This window comes from Ambystoma mexicanum, chromosome 4q (genome assembly GCF_040938575.1).
Source record: "Ambystoma mexicanum isolate Mex_15411 chromosome 4q, UKY_AmexF1_1, whole genome shotgun sequence".
Lineage (NCBI taxonomy): Eukaryota > Metazoa > Chordata > Amphibia > Caudata > Ambystomatidae > Ambystoma > Ambystoma mexicanum.
In genome coordinates this window covers 510,573,586-510,597,322 of record NC_090928.1, presented here as the reverse complement: position 1 = coordinate 510,597,322, position 23,737 = coordinate 510,573,586, and the positions used below count along the sequence as shown (strand labels likewise).

General features: G+C 50.0%; 1 protein-coding gene across 1 annotated transcript in view; it reads right to left on the bottom strand.

Moving 5' to 3' along the window:
• NKX2-2 (NK2 homeobox 2) overlaps positions 1 to 10,888 on the bottom strand; it is a 153,755-nt gene extending 142,867 nt beyond the window's left edge. The window contains exon 1 of the mRNA XM_069609020.1: positions 10,826 to 10,888. The gene's annotated coding sequence lies outside the window, so the exon portion shown is untranslated. The remainder of the gene's footprint in view (positions 1 to 10,825) is intronic.
• Positions 10,889 to 23,737: the final 12,849 nt, after the last annotated feature.

The window sequence follows — 23,737 nt, the reverse complement described above, 5'->3', positions numbered from 1 at the left end:
AAAAAAGTTGGGGAGCGAAGGGAGGGGGTTTCTCAGGGCAGGGTGTTAATTAGGTGGGGGGCTATAAAAAAAAATGGGAAATAGAATAATTGGTCTATTTTGTCTAGGTGGAATTATAGAGTTGGTTTAACTCTGTAAGGGGATATTTTAGTTTATATCCCAATTTCTTTTCATGGTCTACCCAGCAGAGGTTTATTGTTCCACGGGTAGGTGCTGGCTCGGGGGCTTAGCTTGGTTAGTTGAGCGGCAAGGGGCATATTTGTAGTGCACAGTCAGAGTGTTGGTGCACAAATGGTGGGACAGGGAGCCAGTAAGAGGGGTCTGATGGATGCTAGGGCTCTGAGGGAGCCATTGGAAATTATTAGCAGGGCATCTAAGGCCCAGTTAGAGGGGGCGGTAGGGGAAGTAACGGGAGTAGCGGAGGTAGGTGGGGGCAGGCCGCAGAGTAGAGCGGCGGCTGATGGGGCCCTCGCGGCAGTGGTGGCTTGCACCCCCGCGGCAGGGAGAGGGTAGATTTGGGAATCCAGGGGCAGGAAGAGGAGGGGGGAGATAGACAGGAGGGCGTCCAGGGCGAAATGATTTCGGGTGGGGAGCCATTGTGGGAGGGAGTGAATGAAACCCCCAGAGAAGTAGGAGTGCTCAAGAAGAAGGGGGTCAAGGGAACCTCCGTGGGGGCAGTGATGGGGCACAGAAGGGGGCGACAGGGGAGAGGGGAAGAGGTGGTAAATACCGGCAGAAGAGTGCAGGTGGGAGAAGGAGGGAGAGGTCCCCATCAATAGAGGAAGGTAAAGCGGGGCGCGGAACGGCCCCCCCCGGGTAGGAGGAGTGAGAGCGGAGGGCACTGCGCAGCCCCCGCTGGGCAGGTGGAGGTAGAGGGTTTCAGTACGGCCCCTCCTTGGTCAGCGCAAGGAGAGCCTAAAGGGTGCAGCACAGCCCCTAGCAATGAGGATTTGCAGGGTGGAGGACGGAACGCCTCGCCCGAGAGAAGAGGACCAGGCAGGGGTTTCCACAACCCCGCCGTGAAGACGTCAAAGGAGTGGCGGGGCGGACGCCCCAGGCTCACAAGAAGATCATCAACTCAACTCTGGCATGAGCTAGCAGCCGCAATGTAGGAGCCCTCTAAGAAAGGAGAGGAGGAGCATCGGTGTGGACGCCAGACCACAGGCGGCAGGTGTGGAAAGAGGTAAGCGGGACAGGGAATGGTCATCTGCATGGCAGAGAGGGGTCACAAGAAGGGGGACAGGGGACGAAGGGTCTGGACCGCAAGGTGTAAGGAAAGAAGTTGGTGTGCAGGCCATTGGAGCCGCAGGGGTTGAAATGAGCATTTGCTCAGTGGAGGTCCAAACGGACAAAGTAGGGGAGCCATTGGTGCTCGAAGTGCAAGCTGGAAAAGATAAGGAGGTTGAAGTGAAAGGAAAAGGAAAAAAAAAAAAATGGCCATACAGGGGGATAACAAAACCATTGGGGGCGCACTTGATGGCAGCGACCAGGGAGAAGATTTAGGTGGGGGAATTTGTGGATGTCTTTAAATTGCTCCATAGGGAAGTGAGAGCAAAGGAGGGGTCTAAGGAGGAAGAGAGGGAACTGGCTTCTCGCCCAAGGGTCCCGGTGACTATTGAGAATTGGACGTCGGCGTTTATCATTTCTGCCAGTGTGTATTGCGATAAATTACCGGAGGGTGCGTGGCCCTGCTTAAATATATGGAGGTAATAAGGAAGGCTTTCACGAGTTTTGGGGGTTTTGCCTGGGTAAGGTATGATGAGGAATTGAGAGCGAGAATGGCAGAGGACAGTCAGGCGGTCTGGGGGGAGATAGACATGGATCTCTGGCTGCAATGGATGGCCCCAACGAGGCCTGCCCCGACATTGCACACACAAGTGGGCGGCCCGTGCCTTTCCGGCCCTTGCTTGGTCGCCCCGCCCTTGGGGGGGCGCGGGGGGAGGAGACAGTGGACAGCCCTCGACAGTATGTTGGGCGTTCAATAAAGAAGGCTGCACAAAGTGGATGTGCAAATTTAAGCACGAGTGCAGCAGGTGTGCGGGTCGGCATCCGGTTACAGATTGTTGCAGGCAGGGGACAGTGGGTCAGGGCGAGGAGCGGGGCAAGTAGGGTGGGAGGGAAGGACCGCATGCCAGGTAAATTGGGATGTGCTGGTAGGTCGGGCTCAGTTTATCGTAAAAGGAAGGGGGGCACAAGGTTTGATGAAAAGTTTTTGGGGGCAATTTAAAGGGGGCAGGAGAAGGGTGAGGAGGAAGAAACGTAGGTAGGGAAGGGCCCAGGGGGGATGTAACAGTGGAAATTGTTAAGGGAGAGGTAGCTGTCGTTTGGAGGGCATGGACGACGGTGGTGAAGCCCTCACACTTGCCGCACGACAAGGTGAGTAGGCTTCAGGCTGCATGGACGGAGGTGCGGGAGCGCCTCTGGTGCAGCAGGGGGAAGTGAGGAGATGGGTCTGCATGAACAGGGGTGCACTAGGGCCCCTGGTGCAGCTAAAAAAAAAAAAACAAAAAAAAAAAAAGAGCAGCGAAGCAAGGTGCCGGAAGAGGAATTTATGTGTAATGGTCTGCATGGACGGGGGCGGAGGTTTGGCCCCTGGTGCAGCGGTGGAGAGGAGTAAGGAAGAAAAGGGGCCTGCATGGACGGGGGTGCACTAGGCCCCTGGTGCAGGTGGGAAACAGGTGGTAATGGACGCAAGTAGCTTGAAGATGGTGATATGGAAGGAACTGCATGGACGGGGGCGCAGGTTTGGCCCCTGGTGCAGCGGTGGAGAGGAGTAAGGCAGAAAAGGGGCCTGCATGGACGGGGGTGCACTAGGGCCCCTGGTGCACGTGGGAAAAAAGTGGTAATGGATGCGAGGAGCTTGAAGATTAGTTATATGGAAGGGACTGCATGGACGGGGTGCAGGTTTGGCCCCTGGTGCAATGGCGAGAGGAGTAATAAACAAAAGGGCCTGCATGGACGGGGGTGCACGTGGGCCCCCGGTGCAGGGGGGACAACGCAGGACTGTAAAGGAATAAACTGGGCACAACAAGTGGAACAAATGGTTTATTGCTTGTAGGGGAGCTGTTTGCGACTGTTTTATGTGGTTATTGTTTGGGGGCTTTCAGGGTTTCTGAGTTGGTTGGGGGAAAAGGGGGGATGGGGGGACTGAAATGGGAAGATGGTCAAATTACAGAAGAAGGTTTAGACATCAAGATTAAAAGGTCTAAGACGGATAATAAGGGAAGGGGCTCTTGGGTTCGGCTGGGTCGTGTGAGCAAGGTCTTATGCCCAGTTCCAGGTGCTAGGGGTAGTGCGGAAGGAGCTGGTGGCAGTGGGAGAAAAGGCAGAGGATTTTTGGGACTCATTCCTTTATGATGGGCGCAGCATCTGAGGGTACCAGGCTGGGTTTTTCAGAAGACAAGGTGAAAAGATTGGGGCGTTGGAGGTCTGGGAAATACAAGGGGTACGGCAGGGAGTTTGATAATGGGGATGTTGGAAAGGTGGTTAGGACTTTATGGGCCAACTGTTGTTGTTGAAATATTTTTGACTTGTCAGTGATTTTGTAATTTCTTTTTCAGATGCTGCGCGAAAGAAAGGGGAGTTGGCGCAAGTTTTGATTTGTTGGCCATTCAATTGTTAAGCGGGCTGGGAAGGAAGTGGAGAAAAGGGGTTTGGAAGTTAACGGGGGTGCAGTTACAAGGAAGTGGTGGTGAATTGGCACGGGTTGGGGGGCCTGCGGTGGGATCAGCTGCTTCCTATATTGGCAGGGATGAGGGAACGCTTGGGGTTCCAGAGGTGGTGATTATGCATGCAGGGGAGAATGACCTGGTGAGAGATACGGGGTTGGCTCTGCTAAGGAAAATGAAGAGGGACTTAGGGTGGGTGCGGGAAATGTGGCCTCAAGCAGTGGTGGTATGGACTAAGTTGTTGCCACGATGAGTGTGGAGGGGAGTGAGAAGTGGGGGAGCAATAGAGCGGGCCAGGAAGGGGATAAACAGAGAAAGGGAAAAATGTTGTGCCTCGGTGGCAGTGCAGGTCATGGACCATAAGGAAATAACATATGAGGGTCTCCTTATCTTTAGAGAGATGGGGGTACACTTGTCCGTGTATGGGAATAATCACTACCTGGCGGACTTGGGTGCTTGGCTGGGAGACTGGGTAAAAAGTTTGAGGTAGAAAAGTTGGGGGGAGGGTTGGGGCAGAAAGAACTCCTCGGGGGAGGGTTTTTCTGGTGCCGGGGGCATGGCCCCTTTTGATGTGGGGGGAGGGAAGCACAATGGGGGAATGACACGGGAAAGGAGGGGGTGGTGCTGTTTGCACAAGCAGGTCACCCCGGGGGAACAGGTATTGAGCCTGGAGGGGCATGGCCCCTGGGAGAAAGCGGGACGCCTGGAAAAGGGGCAAGGAGACGGTAGGATCCAAGGGATCATTAGGGAGGAAATTGGTTATTTAATTATTTAATTGTTGGGGGAAAATGAAAATGAAAATGTTTAAGTTATTTAATTGATTGTTCAAATATCTCTTTAGTTTGTTAGGCCATGTAGCCAGTTAAGCGTTTTGATTGTAAGCTTTGGCCTGTCACATTAAAGCGACCTTTTCCACTTTTAAATGAGTCTGGGTTTTTGTGCAGTAAGCCAAAAGGGCGCATGCTGTCACAGCGCCACTGAGAGGTGGAGAGAAGAGGCGATGCTGCCCAGCAAGGAGAAACCCGCGCCATTACCACGGGTAGCAAGAAAGAGCATGACTGAAAGCAACCGGAAGGCGCGCATTTAACTCCGAGCGGAGGAACGGGAGTGGCGTCAAATACACTTGCGCGGGGGGGTGGGGGCTAGGCATTGCCATGTGGAATAAAATCCGTAAGGGAATGAGAGGGCATCGGTGTCAGAGATCGGACGCCAGGGACTTTTACTGGGAGCGACTGTGTAAACATATTTCTGGGGAAAGTAGAACGCCGCGTGAAATGAGTAATAGACAGATGAGTAATAGGCTGTGTTGTGTTAATATGCATTTGTATTGAGTCAAAACACCGCTGTAGTTACAAATAACCAGTTCGGTAATGTAAATGAAAAATCCCAAAACATACTATTGTTACCTAGAGAAGGGGAGAGAGGGGGCAGTGATACCAGGCGTGGAGTAATTATTACTGTGAATATTATTACCGAAGGAAGCGGGGGTGGGCTTTTGAGGGCAGTAACAATGGGAGCATGTTTTCTATGCTACAGCCGAACAGTGAGTACTACTTCTAGTAGGGGCAGAAAGGTGACTGCAGCTACCAAAGCCCAGGTGACCCCGAGTGTCGTGGGCCGGGGTTCTAGAAAGCTGAGTGCCAACACGGGCCAGGGTGGAAGGAAAGGCCTCGTTACTGGGACCGCCAGAAAGTTGCCCATGAGTGCCCAGAGCCGCAGAAAGGCGGGGCAAGAAAAGTACTATCAGCGAGCGCCGCATTTCGGGTGGCATTATTACTGCAAGTCACGGGAAGGGTGTCATATTACTCAGAGGCAGGAGCAGCGTCGCATTATCACTGGGAACCGCAGAGAGGGGAAGAGCATTGTTACCGAGAAAGGGCAGCATTGTTGCTGAGACATACAGGAAGGCTGGAGACACTACCGAGCACCGCAGGGAGGGCAGCGCTCTCGTTGAGGGTTGCAGAACGGTGAGTAGCAGTACTTTAATCTGGCTGCACTTCCCTGGACATTGTTACTCGGCAGGCAGGCCAGGCGACGAGTGTTACTGTTCTGCTCTGCGGAGGGGGGTGGAGGGGGGGTACCGTTACTGTGAGATGCAGAATATGTGTGTCAATTCTCCAGAATTGTGTGATCTTACTATTATTACTTGAAGGCATAAAGGTGAGCAAGTACTTGCAGTGAGCCCCTGATACCGGCTGATACTGCTGCTGATAGTTGCAGGCATATTCACATAACTAGTGGGCGGCGCAGACATTCGTGTGCGTTTATTGAGGAGATGCGGGGGTGTTGCTTTTATGCAAAGCTAAGGGGGCGGTCCCGACCGGTGGTGAGTTGTCCGGAAAGCGGCACCGGGGCCAGCAGACAGGCAAAGCGGCCCACCGCGGGTACTGGACCCGGCCCCTCGCCTCGGGGCACTGTGCTCGGTTACTGAACAATGCTGTTAAGCTGTAATACATATGTATGTTTCTGTGACTTTTAAAAGGAATTGTATCGAAACTGCGTGTCTCCTTCACATTTTAAATGGTGAACTATATTGTCTTGCTGTACAAACTTGTGGGGACTGGAAGTACAGTAGAGAAAGAAAAGCGTTGCAATTGTTTGCGAATTTGCTAATAAGCGCGGACTTCATAGTGACTGGTTAAAGGGGCGACTGGGCAGAAAGCAGAAATGACCCGAAACTTAGGGCCCCGAGGGAATGTGGGACTTGCCCCGACCATTGCGTGGGGCCAGGTCATGGGGTGGGCGTTAGGCTCGCTGAGCATGGACTTCCTGCGGGGTGAGTCGATGTGGGCTTCATGATGCAGGAAGCACGTGCCGGTTTCTTTGCAGCGAGTTTTGGGGGGAGTGGTGCTTCTTCTGCGTCACTTGCACGCCCTGATTTGTGCATCTGGCTGACAGCGGACTTCCCGGGGATCCCCAAAACGCCATGTGGGTTAGCTAATGCCGTGTGCCGAGCTGGAGAGCGACTCCCACGTGCAGCCTTCATGGCTCGCGCTGATATTGCGCAGGTGCGCTTTCTTTCTGAGGATGGCGGCATTTCATACCTCACACAGAATTGTGGAATTTGATGAAGCCCGTTAGTTCCCTTCAATCCCTCCATGGGTCCCGGAGCCGGCTTCATCCGCGGGAGAGGCCTTTGAAAATAAGAACCTGAACATCTCCTTTGCACGACTATAGATAGCCTTGAAACGATGGAAACGTGTAAACCGCTCCAGTGGTCATGTCGTGCTTTTTCAGATCTTGCTGGATGCTTTTTGTCGCTTGTTAGAGGCTCAATTGGCCTCTTAAAGACCCTCATATTATCGAGGTCGGAAAGACGTAAATCTGAGTCGACCCTGCCCAGTGTCGCACCTCTGACCTGCAAGTTGACCTCCAATCTTTGAGGAAACGTGTAACCCTGAACATTCGGGTAAACCTCCACCATCTCCACCGTCTCCACTGCCACTCAGCATTGCAGGTACAATTATTTACAATTAATTCGTTATACCGCTGAATTAAACACCATGTTTTGTGGTTTGCACCTGTAATTACGGATTGTACGGATTGTAAGAGAGCAAAGGAGTCACGGCACAGATGCAGCCTTTACTTTCCTTATTTAGCAGCTCACATTTGATAGAAAAGTAGGCTAGGAACTGGTCTGGCAGGCGTCGGCTGCCTCTGCAATGCCCCTGCGCGCTCATTCATGGCTTTTACCATGCACCGCCCTCGGGTCTCATTGTGGTGCGCAGGGCACCTGTTGTTCTTTCGTCTGCAGTCTCTATAACGGCTTGTTCATTTTTAAATGTAAAAATGAGGTGAATGTTCTAAAAAAGGTGATTGCAAATTCAAATATCGAATACAATTGAGGAGTGACTGGATTGCAGGTGTGAATTAGACAGGGTTATTTGAATACCGCTACGATATGTTTCCTACCCATGACCCACCTTAACATGTATTCCCCCTCCCCCCTCCGTCCCCCCTACATCCCACCTCTCCCGACCGGAGAAAAGGCTATTGGCGTCCATTACTGACACTTTTTGCTGGCTGCCTGTTATTGGACGCGTGGGGGCTCCCGGCCGGGCTCGCCGCTCCTTGCGCGGACGCCGGGCCCCTCGCCAGCGCTAATTGCTTTGACCTTTGTGTGCTAATGTTAGAGGGCGGGGCAGGGGGCATGTATGACAGTTATACAGGGGCCTGGCCTGCCGCCCCCTCGGGCCGCGGTGACAGCTCATGAGCGGGCTCCTGCGTGCAGGGTGTGCGCCGCCCGCCGGCCCGAGTCAGGGCTCATGCGCACCCGAGAAGCGTAGAGGCCGAAGACAGCCTCGGGGAAGTCGCCCTCCACGGCCAGGCTAAAACGCAAGCCTTCTGACGTGGCCTTTCTAACCGAGCGACCTTCTCTTTGATTCGCGCCGCTCCCACCGTTTGCTACGCGCTCGCATTTGGTGCCTTTAGCAGATACTGGGCCTGATTTCCAAAGCATTTTTCAATGGGATTTTCCCATTGAAAAATGCTGTGGGCTTCAGGCCCATCTGATTTGCTCAGGGTCCAAGAAACTGGCCAAGAAGGCAAGCTGGGATGAGGGACCATGGGCCTGATTTACAAAGGCGTTTTACAATGGCACAGTCCCATTGAAAACGGCTTCGTAAATCAGGCCACGGCTCTATCCACTATAACACACCACATAGTGCGTTCTTTTTTGTGTTTCAATGTTTAGAGGATCCAACACACATTGCAAACACAGATACTCTGCCTTCTTCGAGGACCTATCAGGAAGCTAATGTTGCACAATAGCAGTAGCTGTCTGCTACCAACATTTCGGAATATTGTATCTCTGTGCATTAACCTCAACGCTTATCAATGAAGGGGCCAAGGCAGTCCCGCTTCTTCTGTGTGTGGCCCTCCCGTGTGTGCACAAAGGTTGGCGCGGCCCTGGGCGACACGGGAAGGGCGCTTTGATAATTCCAGCCCTCAGATATTGTTTTAAAGATCCGCAGCATTAATCCGAGCTTTACACTAATGGCCTGGCGCGGCTGTGGTCTGTGTGCCAGGCGCGGGCGTGCGGATCTGCCATCTGCAAGCTGCGCCCGGGGCCGGCCTCTGGGTGCCCGTCTCTCGAGGTGCCTTCATTTCAGATGCAAAGGCCCTGTCTCCGCGGGCAGTGCCCGCGGCCGGCTCCGGTGACAGCGCTCTAATGGGGAGCCTTGTCAGGCCGAGATTAAAGCCCAGCCGCCGCCCCGGGCCCAGGCTCCCGCGCCTCCGTCGATAAGGACCGCCTCGGCGCGGGGGCTTTGCGCGCTCTTATTCAGCACGTCGCCGCCGGCCACTGCCGCGGAAATGCAAAATCACGAAGACCTTAAAGAAAAAGAAAATAAAAGCCGCTAAGTAGAAAAGCCGTTTCATCCATTAACCCCGTCTCCTGCAATGCATGGCATTAGCGCCGCCTCCGCGCGCGGGGCTCCTACAGGTGAAGAAAGGAGAACGCGCGGGGCTCGAGGGGCGGAAATAACTGTAACTCCCCCATCCCCCATCCCCCGCTCCCTTGGCCGAGAAGCACCATGCACGCACCCCCCAGCCCCCCACTCCACTCGCCCGCGTGTCCTGGCGCCCGCCTAGTCCCATATCCTGGGTGAGGATTCGGCGTGCCTCCCCGACCGACCCCCAGCGCAGGTACAACACAATACATTTGGTGCTACATGATCTGAACGCCGACTGTGTGATCCTGAGCAACGCACTCTACCGGCCTGTTTTATACGCTTCCTTCCCTAGATGTCTACCCATATTATGAACGCTTACAGGCAGGAGAGGCGCTATGTCCCGCAGCTGGGATGGGCGTTTCGCGGTGCTTAGAATCACACACACTGGCCAAGGGGCAGGCAAGCACTTGGCGTCCCCGGGAGTGGCACTCTTGAAGGCGTGAGTGGCACTATATATCGCGCATGCCCTGCCAATACCCTGCTGCACAAATCACACAAATAAACACGAGTACACGTAAGACTCCGGAATGGGGCTGGGGGGGGGGGGCGAGAGCTGACAATGGTCCCGTGGGAGTCGGGCTTATGAGGTGCAAAGTAAGCACGCCAACGTGTTGAAAAAACGCCTGTCCCTCTGAGCAGAGGCGTCTGGGGCGTGCTTTGGTTCCCTTCCGCTGCCGGCGCCAGATGTTCTCTGGAGAAGGGCGCCCCAGCACGCACCTGCTGCTGCCCCTGCCCTGGCACCCACTGACAGTGGCCTTTCACGCTCCCATTCATTCTCTGTACTCCAGAGGTGGGTTGTACTGGTTGAGGGGTGCGTGTGGCGGGAGCTCCCGGCGTCCTCTCACACCTGTAGTAGAGGTGCGCACACCTGCGCTCGAACAGCTCAAATTAGCATCACTCCCGGAGAGTCTCACGCGCCGGGCCTTCGCAATCGCTCCCTTCGGAAAATCTGCGAGGTGGGCTCACAAAACAAGGGGGTGCAACGGGAGCCTCAGCAGACTGTCAGGTGCCAGCCCCACGTGGTTCGCCCCTTTACCACAGGAGGGGGTAGATATGTATTTGCACTTTATTTATTTGAACTTTAACCAGAATAGGGCAGAGTGAGTGAGGGACAAAGGCAAAAGAAAGGCTAACAATAACAACATAAAAAGAAGTGAACTATGTCACCGCAGAAACAGGGAGCTTTCGATTGTAGGCCAAAGTGTTACTACGGTGTTTGACCCAGAAACGCTTTTTGTGGCATCAGCTGAACTAGGTCGGATGTGTTCTACTCAAACACCCACGCGTCTAACTTCACCCGACGAGGCAGAATCCTAGCCTTCACCCACCCCCATCTGAAGTAACATAATTGTGGACGCCCACCCTGGCCACAGAGGTAATAGTGTCTTTGTGGCCGGGACAGTGGAGTCCCCTTACAGTCGTGTCCTCATGTGTGTCCAGTAAGAGGAGGGGAGGGGGTGCTGCCCAAAAGGCCGCGTCCTCCTGCCCCAGCGGACGGGAGGGAAGTGAAAGGCCGCTCACCTGTCGGGAGGAGGCGAGCCCCCTGGGCGGCAGCTGCTTTGGCAAGACTAATGTCCCTGTACAAAAAGGCTGCGAGGAGGCGGGAGCGCACCAGTGGGGCGGGGGCGCGGGGGGAATGTCCCTAAAGCCGGGAAGCTCGAGTCCCGTCCCCGCAGGATGGATGGAAAGTGCAAGGTGTCTCACCTGTGAGCGGGCTGCGCTGGCGCGAGCGATGCTGCTGTCCCAAAAGGCTGCGCGCAGCAAGGTGGGCACGGGCAAGGCTGGCAGCTTTATATAGCCTCGGCTGCACGGCTCTGCTTTTCTTCAGCCCCTTTACCCCACGGAGTAGGGATGTCTCGCTCTGTCTACATACACCTGCCTATGTGGACGAATGGCCCCCAGCCCTGTACCCCCAAACCCTCCCTCCCCCCGCACGAGACGCACACATCCACTCAGGCAGCCCGGGTCTGTTTGCTTTACTCCGCGCTGACGTGACGCACAACACTGGCCATATGCTCACCGGTAATAAATTGGTTATGAGAGCAAACACGGCTGCTCGCGGCTCTCTCCCCGCCCTGGACCGGTTCCCTGAAAATGTAGGGACTTTCTTTCAACCCCCCCCCCTCCATTCTGTCCCACCGACATAGCTAGCGTGCATGGGAAAGTCTCCTGTGAGGGGGATGATGACGCAGTGAAAATGTTGGACTCCCCTGACAGAAAGCCAAGCCCTGAACATTGCTCGGTAGCTGCGATGCCTGCCCGCAAAAGTAGCCAGATGTGGTACGCGATTGATGTGCGAAAGCCAGTGTACACTTACCCCCCCCTCGCCCCCACCCGAGATAGTCGGTGCGGGAGATTACAAAATCTGGTCCTCGCTTAATTGTTCGCCCTTTGCTGCCTCCAGACACCGGCTCTCGGGAAAGAGCCGGCCGCCTGGAGCTCAACAGAGCAATGTGGGGACTACATACGCTCGACGTGGCTGCCAGAGTTTAAAGCTGCTGCCTGGGAATTCGTCTTCTTTATCACCAGCATGACTTGTTTCAATGGCGATGCTGCGCCCAGCTGCAGTTAGCCACGCTGCCCCTCTCCTCTTCCTTAAATTGAGCTGCTCCTCTGGTATGCATCATTTCAAAGTGTATGCGCCATTTCCCTCAGCCACACCACACCCCTCCCGCGGCGCTCTTCGGGGGATAGGACTCCTGCCTCGCTGCTGACTGACTTTGCACAAGGCAGAGAGCCTCTTAACAGCAGCCCCAGTAACCGTGAGCACTTGACACCCTCTTCTGCACAGCACTCTGCTTTCCAACGCCCGACCCTCATCCTAAAGTGGTATGACAACACAGGGCTGAGGGGATTTAAGGGAAAGCCATCTCCAATCGCCTCACTTGAAAAAGGTGTCCTTCTTCACAACCTCTTGGCATAAACGGAAGATTTTTTTGGTCCGGAATATTCTGGAACGATATCCGCTGTGCCTGATACTGAACAAGAAGAAACACGAATATGAAACATACTTAGCAGGGGAGGGTTGCGGACTGAAAACAGCTTATGTATGTTCTCCACCAGGCCCACAAAACAAATAAATCGAAACAGTAATGCCATTACAAGGCTGTATATACAGGCCACGGTTAAAATATTGACAAATAAATAACAATGGTAATCTTCCTCACTAACGTCACAGGGGTTTTAAATTATATTAAAGACAGGAGGCGAGCATTATGCATTTCAATCTTTACTTCTGAAACCACAGCAGCAGAGAAAAAACTTTTAGAAACAAAACTTTAAATAACAGAACTAAATACAGTTCACATTCAATGTAAGGGGAGCTCCCCAATCCAAGATGGAGCACAGGTCATGCCCTGCAGGTGACCAATGGGCAGAGACCCTACTCTATATATGTCCTTTACTTTAATCCCAACTTCTCTTTCTGCAGCTGTCTTGCACCAGAGGGCCACTGCAACGATCCAACTGCTAAGCGTGGAGAAAAAGGATCCAGAGAAACTGGAGGGATCTCAACCTCTCCGCTACCAGACACTATGATAAACTCTCCTGGACAGGTCCTCTCACCCGAAAGCTGAAACTAAATGAAACAGAACGGGGTGGGTGGGTGGAATAAAAACAGAAAAGATGGTGGGTGGGATAATACTCGCCTCCTGTCTTTAATCAAATCTAAACCCCCTGTCATGTTAGTGAGGGGGATTAACCATTCTATGGCATGACAGGAGGTTTCCTATTATGCAAGTTTGAAGCCCTTGCATCACATTAACCCCAACAGGATCAATACACTTGTGATAAAATGAAATTATTCCAATGAGTATTCCCTTGACCAGCTGCTTTGCTAATTCCTACCCCCCCTACCACCCACAAGGAGAATGTCCTAAACACCATAGCACCTTTAACTGAAGAACCAAGGGAGTAATTAACTCCCTCTATCCGCAAATCTCACTTAATCTATTTGGTCAGAGGGGTGGAAGAGACCCCACAATAGAGTTCCTACAGGAATAGCAGCTGAGAGTATTAGGAGGCTAAGAGCCTCTGTATTCCATGTAAACATTTTTAAAACACTTAATAACTCATACATTAAATGCTCTGGAAAAAAACTGGATAATAGATGGAGGAAACCAAACGCTTACCCTTTCTAGCAACAAAGGAAGTGACCCACCCCCCGGGAGAAAACATTAAAGTGTCCATAAATAACGGATTTATTTCGGACAAACATCTTAACAGGAAAGAAAATGCCACATGGATAAATTGGAAAAAACAGTTGTAGCACAGACAACTCTTCATTTAGAAAAAACTAAACACACTAGTCCAATACGATGTAAACGTCCCCTAGAAGAAGAAAAATCTCGCTTAGGTGGAACCCCAATGCCAATGGACCTGAATGCCCTGCGCACCAAGCACTGTCTATCCACTGTTTTCATCCTTAAAGACACCATGTCTCGTTGATATAGTGGCAGTTAAATGCATGCATCTACATGTAATGTTACCCCTTCAAAACAACTCCCCCAGAAGCTACCCATCTCTACTGTAAGGGAGAAACAGAACAGAAAAATTGAGCCACACACCTACTAACCCAGCGGTTGCAAGCTGAAAGGTACCCTTGTTTATTAAAGGATGCCTCAAAGTCCAGGAAGAGATGAAAACGTTCAAATAAATAAGCCCAAAAGGACCCGCTCATAAGAGAAAAACTGTCGGGACAGAGATAGGCCAGGGGAGGAGAGGGACGATACCAGTAATATCCACCGTAAATTCCTATAGAGCTGGGAACCAGCCCCGCGAAGGCCCACACTAGCTTTGTCGACTGCATGCACAGTCAAACCAGAAACCCTTGCCATCATGGCAAGGGAGGAAAAACATACCCAAAAGGAACCAACCAATCCCGGAGGAAACAGTCTGAAGGTAGTGGAGTGGGATCCACATTCTAACTGCAGAACTGGGGAACCTAGCAAATAAGGCACAAGTGAAAAAGAACCTCTAAATTGGAACCCAAAAGAACAAGATCTTGGCAAAGAGTGTCCTCTAACATTATGGTGCTCCTGTCCTGGAGATGCCTGGCATTGATCCTAGAGAAAGGCTCTTGACTGCAAGAGAGTTCACTAACAACTCCAGAAGTCTGACATGCAGTTTCTTCACTAAAGTGGACCACCTCTGCCTGTGAAAAACCTCAATCCTGGCCCGCCCAGCCCAATTTGCTGGTATCTGACCCAGGAAAGACACCCAGAGAGGGAACAGAAACAGAGCCGTGCCATTCTATGCATTCATGATCCTGAGCCACTGAAGGAGCTCCAATGTGACCTTGGAGAACAGAAACCTAACTGTGAGAAAGACAGGTTCTTGCGAAGATGTTTGGGGTTATGACTCGGATGGAACTGACCATCTGCCCATCCAGGCTAGCTAACCGAGGGAAAAAACTTCCCTTTCAAGAGGAAAAGATGGATTACTTCCCTAAAGAGTTTGCCATCCGGAAGGATAAAGATGCAGACCTTTAATCTCTTGTATTTATAACAAAAAAACAACCTCATGATTGTAGAAGGGACACCACTAACTGTCGTCAAAGAAAACATTAACTGAAACCCCTTGGAACTGAGGTGAGTTACCATCAGCTTCATTAACTTGGTGAAGCACCAGGGGGGCTGAGGGGAAAGGCCAAACCAAAAGGGAGGGACATTCTTAAGTGCAAATCCACCAGTGGAACTGAGGAGGAAAAAACTCCTGATGAGGAGGAAAACAGGAACCACCTGGAACTCCTTCCTGAGGTCTAACTTGATCATACAATAAACCGTGAGAAGCGAGCTAATGTGTATAACAAACAGTTCCATTTTGAAGGTGCCACAAATAGATGTTAGAACTTGCAAGTTCATTATTGGGCAAAACCCTTACCCAACCCCCACATTTAGCGCAAGCAGAGCTATCTCATTCACAATTGAGAAACCATGAGGGAAGCTGGTACCACTGTCCCTTCCAAAAAATGAGGTCACTGACACCCACACTTTCAAATTCTGCTTGCCTTAGTGAATAATGGGGAAGGAGGCAAGGGAAAACTTTATTAGAAATAAAGGGGTATACCTGCAATTCAGTCCCTGGCCCTTCAGGTAAAGTACATAAGTATAAAGCAAAAGGTAGACCAGTGGAACGGGATGACACAGATTATTCAATAATTGTCAATTTTAATCAATATCCATGTAACAAAATAATTGTATGTATAGCTTAAAACCATTAATTCATTTCGTCAACATCTCATAATAATACACAGAAATTTCCATAGGTTATAATAGTATGTTAATGACCCAGTCCTTAGTATCAGGTGTCGTATCTCATCTGGTCCTGAAGAAGGTTTTTGTAAGAAGAGAGGCAGTAATCTCTATTTGTGGACTGAAACACGTGTCGACGATTATGTGAACAATCTGGAAAATAAAAACCAGAAGAGATACGACACCTGATACTAAGGACTGGGTCATTAATATACTATTATAACCTATGGAAATTTCTGTGTAGTATTATGAACACACAATGTATAAAACGCCAAATTGGTTTTATATAAGAATGTGCGAATGAGGAAGTATGGGATTGAGAATTAATGTTTGGAATCTGAGAGAGATGTTGACGAAATTAATTAATAGTTTTAAGCTATACATACAGTTATTTTGTTACATGGATATTGATTAAAATTGACAATTATTGAATAATCTGTGTCATCCCGTTCCACTGGTCTACCTTTTGCTTTATACTTAGGCAAGGGAAAACTGACAGAGGAAGAACTCAAAATGGATCTACGTTAACTTACGGCAATCCCTGGGGGTTTGAGGTAAACGCCCCCAAGAAAAAACCTGGCCAGCACATGAGGCATTATAGGAGATACCCTAGGTCTAGCAGGACCCTTGTTGGCACAACCTCTCCAAAGGAGCCACAATTGTGTTCAAGTCCCTCAAGCAGAGGAGTAATTGTGTGCACCTCTTGATGCGCTTTGTCTAGGATGGGTAGAGACCTGTGAAAAAACAGCCAAAGGAGCAGGCTCTATTCTCCTGAGGGGCAAAGATCTTAATGAAAGCCACTTGTCTAATAACAAATTGGGATGAAGTCACATGGGAAAGGGCTTACATCATTCTGTAGACATGAAGGCATTTAGCGATTCAGAGCAGGCAAACTGATCTTATAGTCCAGCCCCCTAGGTCCACACATAAACAGGCAAAGCCCATACCAAAGCCTGGGTAACCTGACTCAACAGATTCCATAACTTGCCTTGACAACCCCTCCTGGGTTTATCTACCCCCTTTTTTGGGGCTTGTCCTCTTTATTTGGGACCAACAGGATACCATGAAGAGGTTGATTCCTGGAAGAGGGCTACCTTTATAAAGAAAAAATATGATGAAGGATGTTACCCCCTTTTTTGTGGAGGAAATGGGAGATCTAAGTTCATCTTGCTCCTCTCTGGAGGCAAAACGCAGACCACTGAGTTATCAATAGAAGAAATAGGAACTGTGGGAAACAGTGACCAGGTCCAAGACGGGACAGACCGGGACTGTTAGTATTACTCCCACTCACTTCCCTGACCCCTGACCATGGGCAGTGGTGGGGGGGTGAGGAGGGACGGACTGAGTTGTCCTGTAACATAATTGGACATAATAATGTACCTTATAGGGGGAGCTCTGGAAAGAAGAAATAACCTAGTTGGAAGGTCTCTCTTTTAGGCCTCTAAAGCAGAGACTAGTGAGGAAATAAGGATTGACCAAACAGAGTCCAATGAAGGCTGACTGTGGTACCCAGGGCCGGATCCTAACTCTCACTTTTATTAGAAGGAAACTTTTCTATTATTTGCACTTAATATAAACACAAACCAAGCATGTAAGGGTTAATGTTCCTCAAACACGGCCCATATTCTCGCCGTAACAGAGGAAACATAGGAAAAAAAAACATACTGTGCAAACGCATACCCAAGCTGCTCACCCTAGCAGGGTGTGGCACTAAGCAGCACACGAGGGGTAACCTTGCACTATAAATCAGGTAAAGCCTGAAGCCGAGCAGGTCGTGGTATGCCTATAGCAAGGTGAACAGCTGTGCCAATATTTTCCAAAAAAAATGCCATGAAGTTATAAATACATTTATTATCTTTTTAAAACCCTCTTAATACCCATAAGATTTGGGTTTCTAAGCGCGGGTACGGTATTCGCACCCCTGTTGTCCTGTGTGGTCTTGCTTCCAAGACCTAACATTGTCTATAATGTTGTCATGGCAGGATGGCTTCGAACGCCCAGCCTTTGAGGTACCAGGCACAGCATTAACTACCAAACAATAATGTTGTGTTATCCTATAGCACTTACGCTTAAGCACTTCATATAGAAGAAATATACATGCAATATCACCAAACCTGTGTTGGTACTCATTTATCAACCTCAGCAGGATGAAAGGCTCAGTTGACTTTGCTGGGAGTCGAACCTGTAACCTACAGATCACACACACATTGCAGCAGCCAGTGCTCAACCCACTGAGTTATTTTACCTGCTATTGTGCCACAGAAAAAACAGTTTCTCAGACCTTCCCCCCATGTGCGAAACATGAACCAACAGCTTCTGAAAGGCTTGCACGTGGGGCAGGGGTGGAAGGTACACTGGACATTATAATAACATAAATATACTTAATTACAATGAATATATAAAAAGTAAATGATAATAATACATAATACAATCCCCCACACTTGTCAGGTGTGGAGCAAACGCTTCTAACTGACCTGTGCACGCTTGGAAAGGAATGGGCGTGCACACCGGCCCATGAAATTAAAGAAAAAACAGTCGCCCACACGGCCTGGAGCGGGCGGGCCGACCTGCGCCACCCACCTCCAAGGCAATGCTAATTAATCACACGCACGAAGGGTATGGAGTGGGTGGACTGCTCGGCGTGGCCCTCCAAGCCCACCAGGTCCACACGCATCGGGTCTGAAGTGAAAGCTTCTTTCAGACCCGCGCGTGTAGACCTGGAGAGACACCGGCGCTGCTTGAGCGCCGCAGACCCATGCGCGTTGGCCCTGAAGCCAAAGCTTTGGACAGACCCGCATGCGTTGGGTAAACAGACACCTAAAATAAAGCGGTGGCAGATAACAATAAAATATATTTTTTTAAAGTAAAAAACAGTAAGTATATACTGTATAACAAACACTCTACACAATATAATAATATTATATTCATATAATATGCAATGTGACAATTACTGACCAGCATGTAAAGCACAACTACAAGTAGTGACAGCTGTGGTGTCAGCAGCAAAGAAAGATGGTTTGGGATGAAAGTAAAGGAGATATATAGAGGAGGGTCTCTGACTATTGGTCACCTGCAGGGCATGACCTGTCCTCCATCTTGGATTGGGGAGCTCCCCTTACATTGACTGTGCACTGTATTTAGTTCTGTTATTTAAACATTTTGTAAAATATTTTTCTTTGCTGCTGTGGTTTCAGAAGTAAAGATTGAAATGCATAATAGGAAGCCGCCTGTCATGCCATAGAATCGCACCTCAAAACCTGTTTTATTATTTTTTTTAAACTCAAATTCGTGCACTGACGCTCCTATAACCTGCTCACCCCCATAGACAGTGCATTCCACTGTATGAGACTTGTGTGGTACAATGGTTAATCCTCCTCACTAAAGTGAGAGGGGGTTTAGATTCTATTAAAGACAGGAGGCGAGTATTACTACTGACACATAGCATCAAAGAAAAAACTTTTACAAAGACAACAGTTTAAATAACCAACTTCAAACACAGTTTAAAGGAAATGCATGGGGAGTACCCCAGTCCAACATGGAGGGCAGGTGTCATTCGCCGTCCTGTTTGGCGTTTGTATCCGCGTTGGCGGTTACGCGCTGGAAGGGCGTGCGGAGGTTCCACTACGTGATTTCTCTGTTACTCACCCTACGGTCTAGTGGTTTTCCAACATGGCGTCGCTGGTAGTATTTCTTTCCTCCTCTCCCAGCGATCGCGGCGTTGCAACCCCCTTCACTGCGCTAGCTCGCTGCTTTGGGTTTACACGCTAGTTTTCCAGCCTTGACCTCCTCGGTCACTTTCTGTACTTTCGGTCCGCCCTCTCCGGACTATCTCTCTCTCTCTTCCTTCCCTCAGCTCTACGGTGCGCTGTTCTCCACGCCCGCCTCCTCTGCCTTACCTTTCGGCTGCGCTGTCATTCAGCCGCCCTGGTTCCTGTTGCTCCGGAGTTGTTTTCTCTGCTGGTACCCTTCCGGCGGCTATCTTTCTCTCCGGAACCTTCTTTGCTTCGGATGTCCGGCTTTGCCTGCTCCCATCAGCTAACTGCCTCAAGAACTCCACTACAACTGCTTGCTCCAGATCCTCTCGAACCGCTGCACTCCTCGGAGGGTTTTTTCGGCCTGAACAGGCTTTTTCCCTTCGTACTGTCTCGCCTCGGGAAGGGGGCCCTAGGTTTGCTATACTTTAGCACTCACTGTGGCTTCCTCTCGAGACAGATACTTTCAACACAAAAAGGAGAAGGACTATCTCTCTCACAGACAACTGCAACCGGAGGACTTTGAATCAGGTGAGGAGAGTGGGGAGGAACGGGAGTCAGCGGAATCGGCCAAATCGGACAGATTGCAACGCCTAAAAAATGTCGGCAGAAGAGCAGATGCAAGAATTATGGAAGGCCATTCAGGGAATCTCCCAAGAGTTACAAACTGTTAAGGCAGAGAATGTGGTCTTGAAACAGATGGTTACTGCCCGCGAACCACAATCCCCAGAACTTCCTGTCATGGCTCTTTCGGCAGGGAAGTTCGATGGAACTCCTAAAAAGGTCAAAGAGTTTTTGGAGGCCTGCTTAGTATATTTTACTTTCAGGCCCCGGCTGTTTGCCACCGACCAGACAAAGATCGGGTTCATGGTTTCGAACATGACCGGCAATGCACTGGCATGGGTCACTCCGCTGGTTACCGGGGCTAATCCCATCTTACACGACTTTGCTGGTTTTCAGAACCTGTTGAAGCAGACCTTTGAGAGACCCGAACTGACTTTCACCGCCTGCGAGGACCTGTTGGATATCCGACAAGGGTCATCGGATGTTCTATCGTACATATCAGAATTCAAGAGATTGGCTTCGGGTGCTGGGTGGTCTGAACAGGCACAATTTGCCATATTTCGGCGAGGCCTTAAGGAGGAAATTAAGGACGAACTCGCCAGGGCTTCCAGGCCACCATCTTTTTCGGATCTGCTTTCCGCAGCTTTACAAATTGAATACAGACTGCAGGAACGAAGGTCAGAACGCCGAAAACAACGAACAACCGTTCATTTTTCCGATTCCACCGTCTCCTCCTCTCCTTCCCATACTACAGACGAACCCATGCAGATTGGAGCAACTAGAGGACCTCTTACCGCGACTGAAAGGAGAAGAAGGAAGGAGAAAGGTCTATGTGCCTATTGTGGATCGGATCAACATCTCCTCAAGGAATGTACTGAACTTCCTCAGAAACGTCAGGGAAACGGTTTCCCTCGGCGCCAGTAGGGACCTGGTTCCGAGGGGCTTCTGTTTCATCCACCAGTCCCTATGTCTCTCTCTCTATTTCGGCTCCATACATTCCTGAGGACTCCAGGCTTATGGTTCTACCTGTTATAATAAAGGTCAACGGCAGAACAATTGAGTGTCTCGCACTCCTGGACTGCGGAGCCGCCGGAAACTTTGTCGATGTCATCTGGACCAAAAGGATGGGTCTCCGTACCTTGCCTCGCAAAGAAGATCAAAAGGTAGAAGGGGTCGACGGTTCTCCTCTCTCTTCAGGGCCTATTACTCATACCACCGAGGATCTATCAGTTACCATATTTCAACATTCTGAGACAATCCGGTTTGACATTATTCGAGCTGCCCATTTTCCGGTTATTCTTGGCATCACATGGCTCAGAAAACATAACCCTCATGTCAATTGGGCGGACAATCAACTACAATTTACTTCCTCCTACTGCAAGCTCAACTGTTTTTCTGACGACGGTATTCCTCAGATTGTTACAGGGTCTACCACACAACTGGCTGGGGTTCATGCTCTACCTCTGTACTGTTCCCCTTACTCAGAGGTTTTCGTCGAAAGAAAGCCAGCGACCTTACCTCCCCATAGGCCAGAAGATTGTAACATCGACTTAGAACCCAATGCTTTGGTTCCATTCTGTAGGATGTTCTCTTTAACTCAAGCGGAAAGAAAGGTTCTTAAAGATTATCTTGATGCCAATATTCAGAATGGGCTCATTCAACCTTCCAAGTCTCCTGCCGGAGCTTCTTTGTTCTTTATCAAGAAGAGAGACTCAACTGAATTGCGCCCATGTATCGATTACCGAGGCCTCAACAAGGTGACTATCCGGGATCGGTATCCTATGCCCTTAATACATGAGATCATTGAAGCTGTTCAAGGTGCACGTTGGTTCACCAAATTAGACCTCAGAAATGCCTACCATTTGTTACGCATCGCCAAAGGAGATGAATGGAAGACCGCTTTTCGCACTCCTTTCGGTCTATTTGAGTACCGAGTAATGCCCTTTGGTTTGGTGAATGCTCCTGCGGTATTTCAACAGTTTATGGATCGGATGTTTTCAGACTTATTGTCTGTCTCCATGATCATATATCTGGACGACATCCTTATATATTCCAGCACCCTAGAGGACCACAAAACCCATGTCCAAAAGGTTTTGGAAAGACTTAAAAACAACCAACTTCTTGTCAAACCAGAGAAGTGTGTTTTTGCTGCTACTTCAGTGCCCTATCTAGGGTATCATCTTTCTGAAAGAGGCATCGCCATGGATCCCAGCAAAGTTTCTGCTATTCTGGACTGGCCTTCTCCGGCTTCGATCAAAGAGGTCCAAAGGTTTCTTGGGCTCTCTAATTTCTATCGCTCATTCATCCCAAACTTCTCTAAAGCAGTTCTCCCTATTACTTCTTTACTCAAGAAGGTCAACAATCCCTTTAGCTGGACTTCCGAAGCAGAACAGAGTTTTCACAATCTCAAGAATCTTTTTTGTACTGCTCCCATTTTGCGCCATCCTGACCAGAATAGACAGTTCATCGTCGAAACGGACGCCTCGGCCTTGGCCATTGGAGCTGTTCTGCTACAAGTGTTCGAGGAACGAGAACACCCCATTTGTTACCTTTCCAAGACGTTGTCTCCCAGCCAACTGAACTACTCCGTACTTGAAAAAGAATTGCTGGCTATAAAACACGCATGTGAGACCTGGCGACATCTATTGATGGGAGCAAGGCAGACCGTTATCATCAGAACGGACCATAAGAATCTCAAGGACCTTCAGAATATGGAGTGTGTCAACTCCAGGCAGGCTCGCTGGGCATATTTCTTTGCCCAATATGATTTGCGAATTACCTACTTCCCTGGTACCAACAATACTCTTGCGGATGCTCTCTCTCGGAAGGGTCCCATATGTGAGGAGAAAAGACATACCCCAGAGCCGATGTTCCACAGGAATAGGATCTTAACGGTTGCTAATACCTTTTTGGAAGAGGTTCGAGCTGGTGTTTCTTCGGATGGTACCGTTCCGCTACTCAGAGGAGAGACTTCCTACACCAACAAAGAGGGTTTGCTATTCCTCAACCATCGTCTATACATACCTTCCGGTCCACTACGTCTGAAGATCATAAATTGGTGTCATGATTCACTCACTGCAGGTCATCGTGGGAAGCTAAGTACAACAGAAACTATCACTCGTTCTTTTTTTTGGCCGGAACTCAAAAAGGATGTGGAGGAATACATACTCAGTTGCCCGGTTTGTGCCATGACTAAGTCCATTACCGGCAAGCCCTTGGGTCTTCTCACCCAACCTGAGGTACCCTCTCGCCCTTGGGGTTTGCTTTCTACTGATTTCATTGTAGAACTTCCTGTTTCTAACTCCTGCTCCTGTATTATGGTTACAGTTGACACCTTGACCAAACTGGCTCATTTTTCCCCATTGCATGGTCTTCCTACTGCTACCGAGATGGCTGAGGTTTTCGCCCAGGATATCTTCCGTCTTCATGGTCTCCCTGACAAGATCATCTCAGATCGTGGCAGCCAATTCGTTTCGAAGTTTTGGAAGGCTCTTTGTTCTCGCCTTGGTATGGAACGTGCTCTGTCGTCTGGCTTCCACCCTCAGACCAACGGTCAAACTGAGCGCCTTAACGCCACATTGGAACAGTACCTTAGATGCTACAGCAATCGTCTTCAGGACAATTGGGTTTCTTTGCTTCCTACGGCAGAGTTTACTTATAATAACTCATTTCATACAGCCATTGGACTCTCTCCTTTCTTTTGCACCTATGGGGTACACCCAAGATCTCTTCTTCCCTACATTCCGTCACCCACCAATTCCCCAACGGCTGAAGAAGTACTGCAGTCTATTTCTGATGCACACGTCACTGCCAGAAGGTGTTTGGAGAAGAGTCGTCAATACAACAAAACCCAAGCGGACAAACATTGTAGGCCTTGCCCTGAATGGAAGGAAGGGGACAAGGTCTGGTTGTCCACCAGGTTCTTGCCGCGATGGGTTCACCCTTCTAAACTCTCTCCTCGCTTTTTGGGTCCTTTTCCCATTCTTTCCAAAATAAATCCTGTTGCCTTTCGACTGAAACTACCTCCTTACCTCCGCCGCATTCATCCT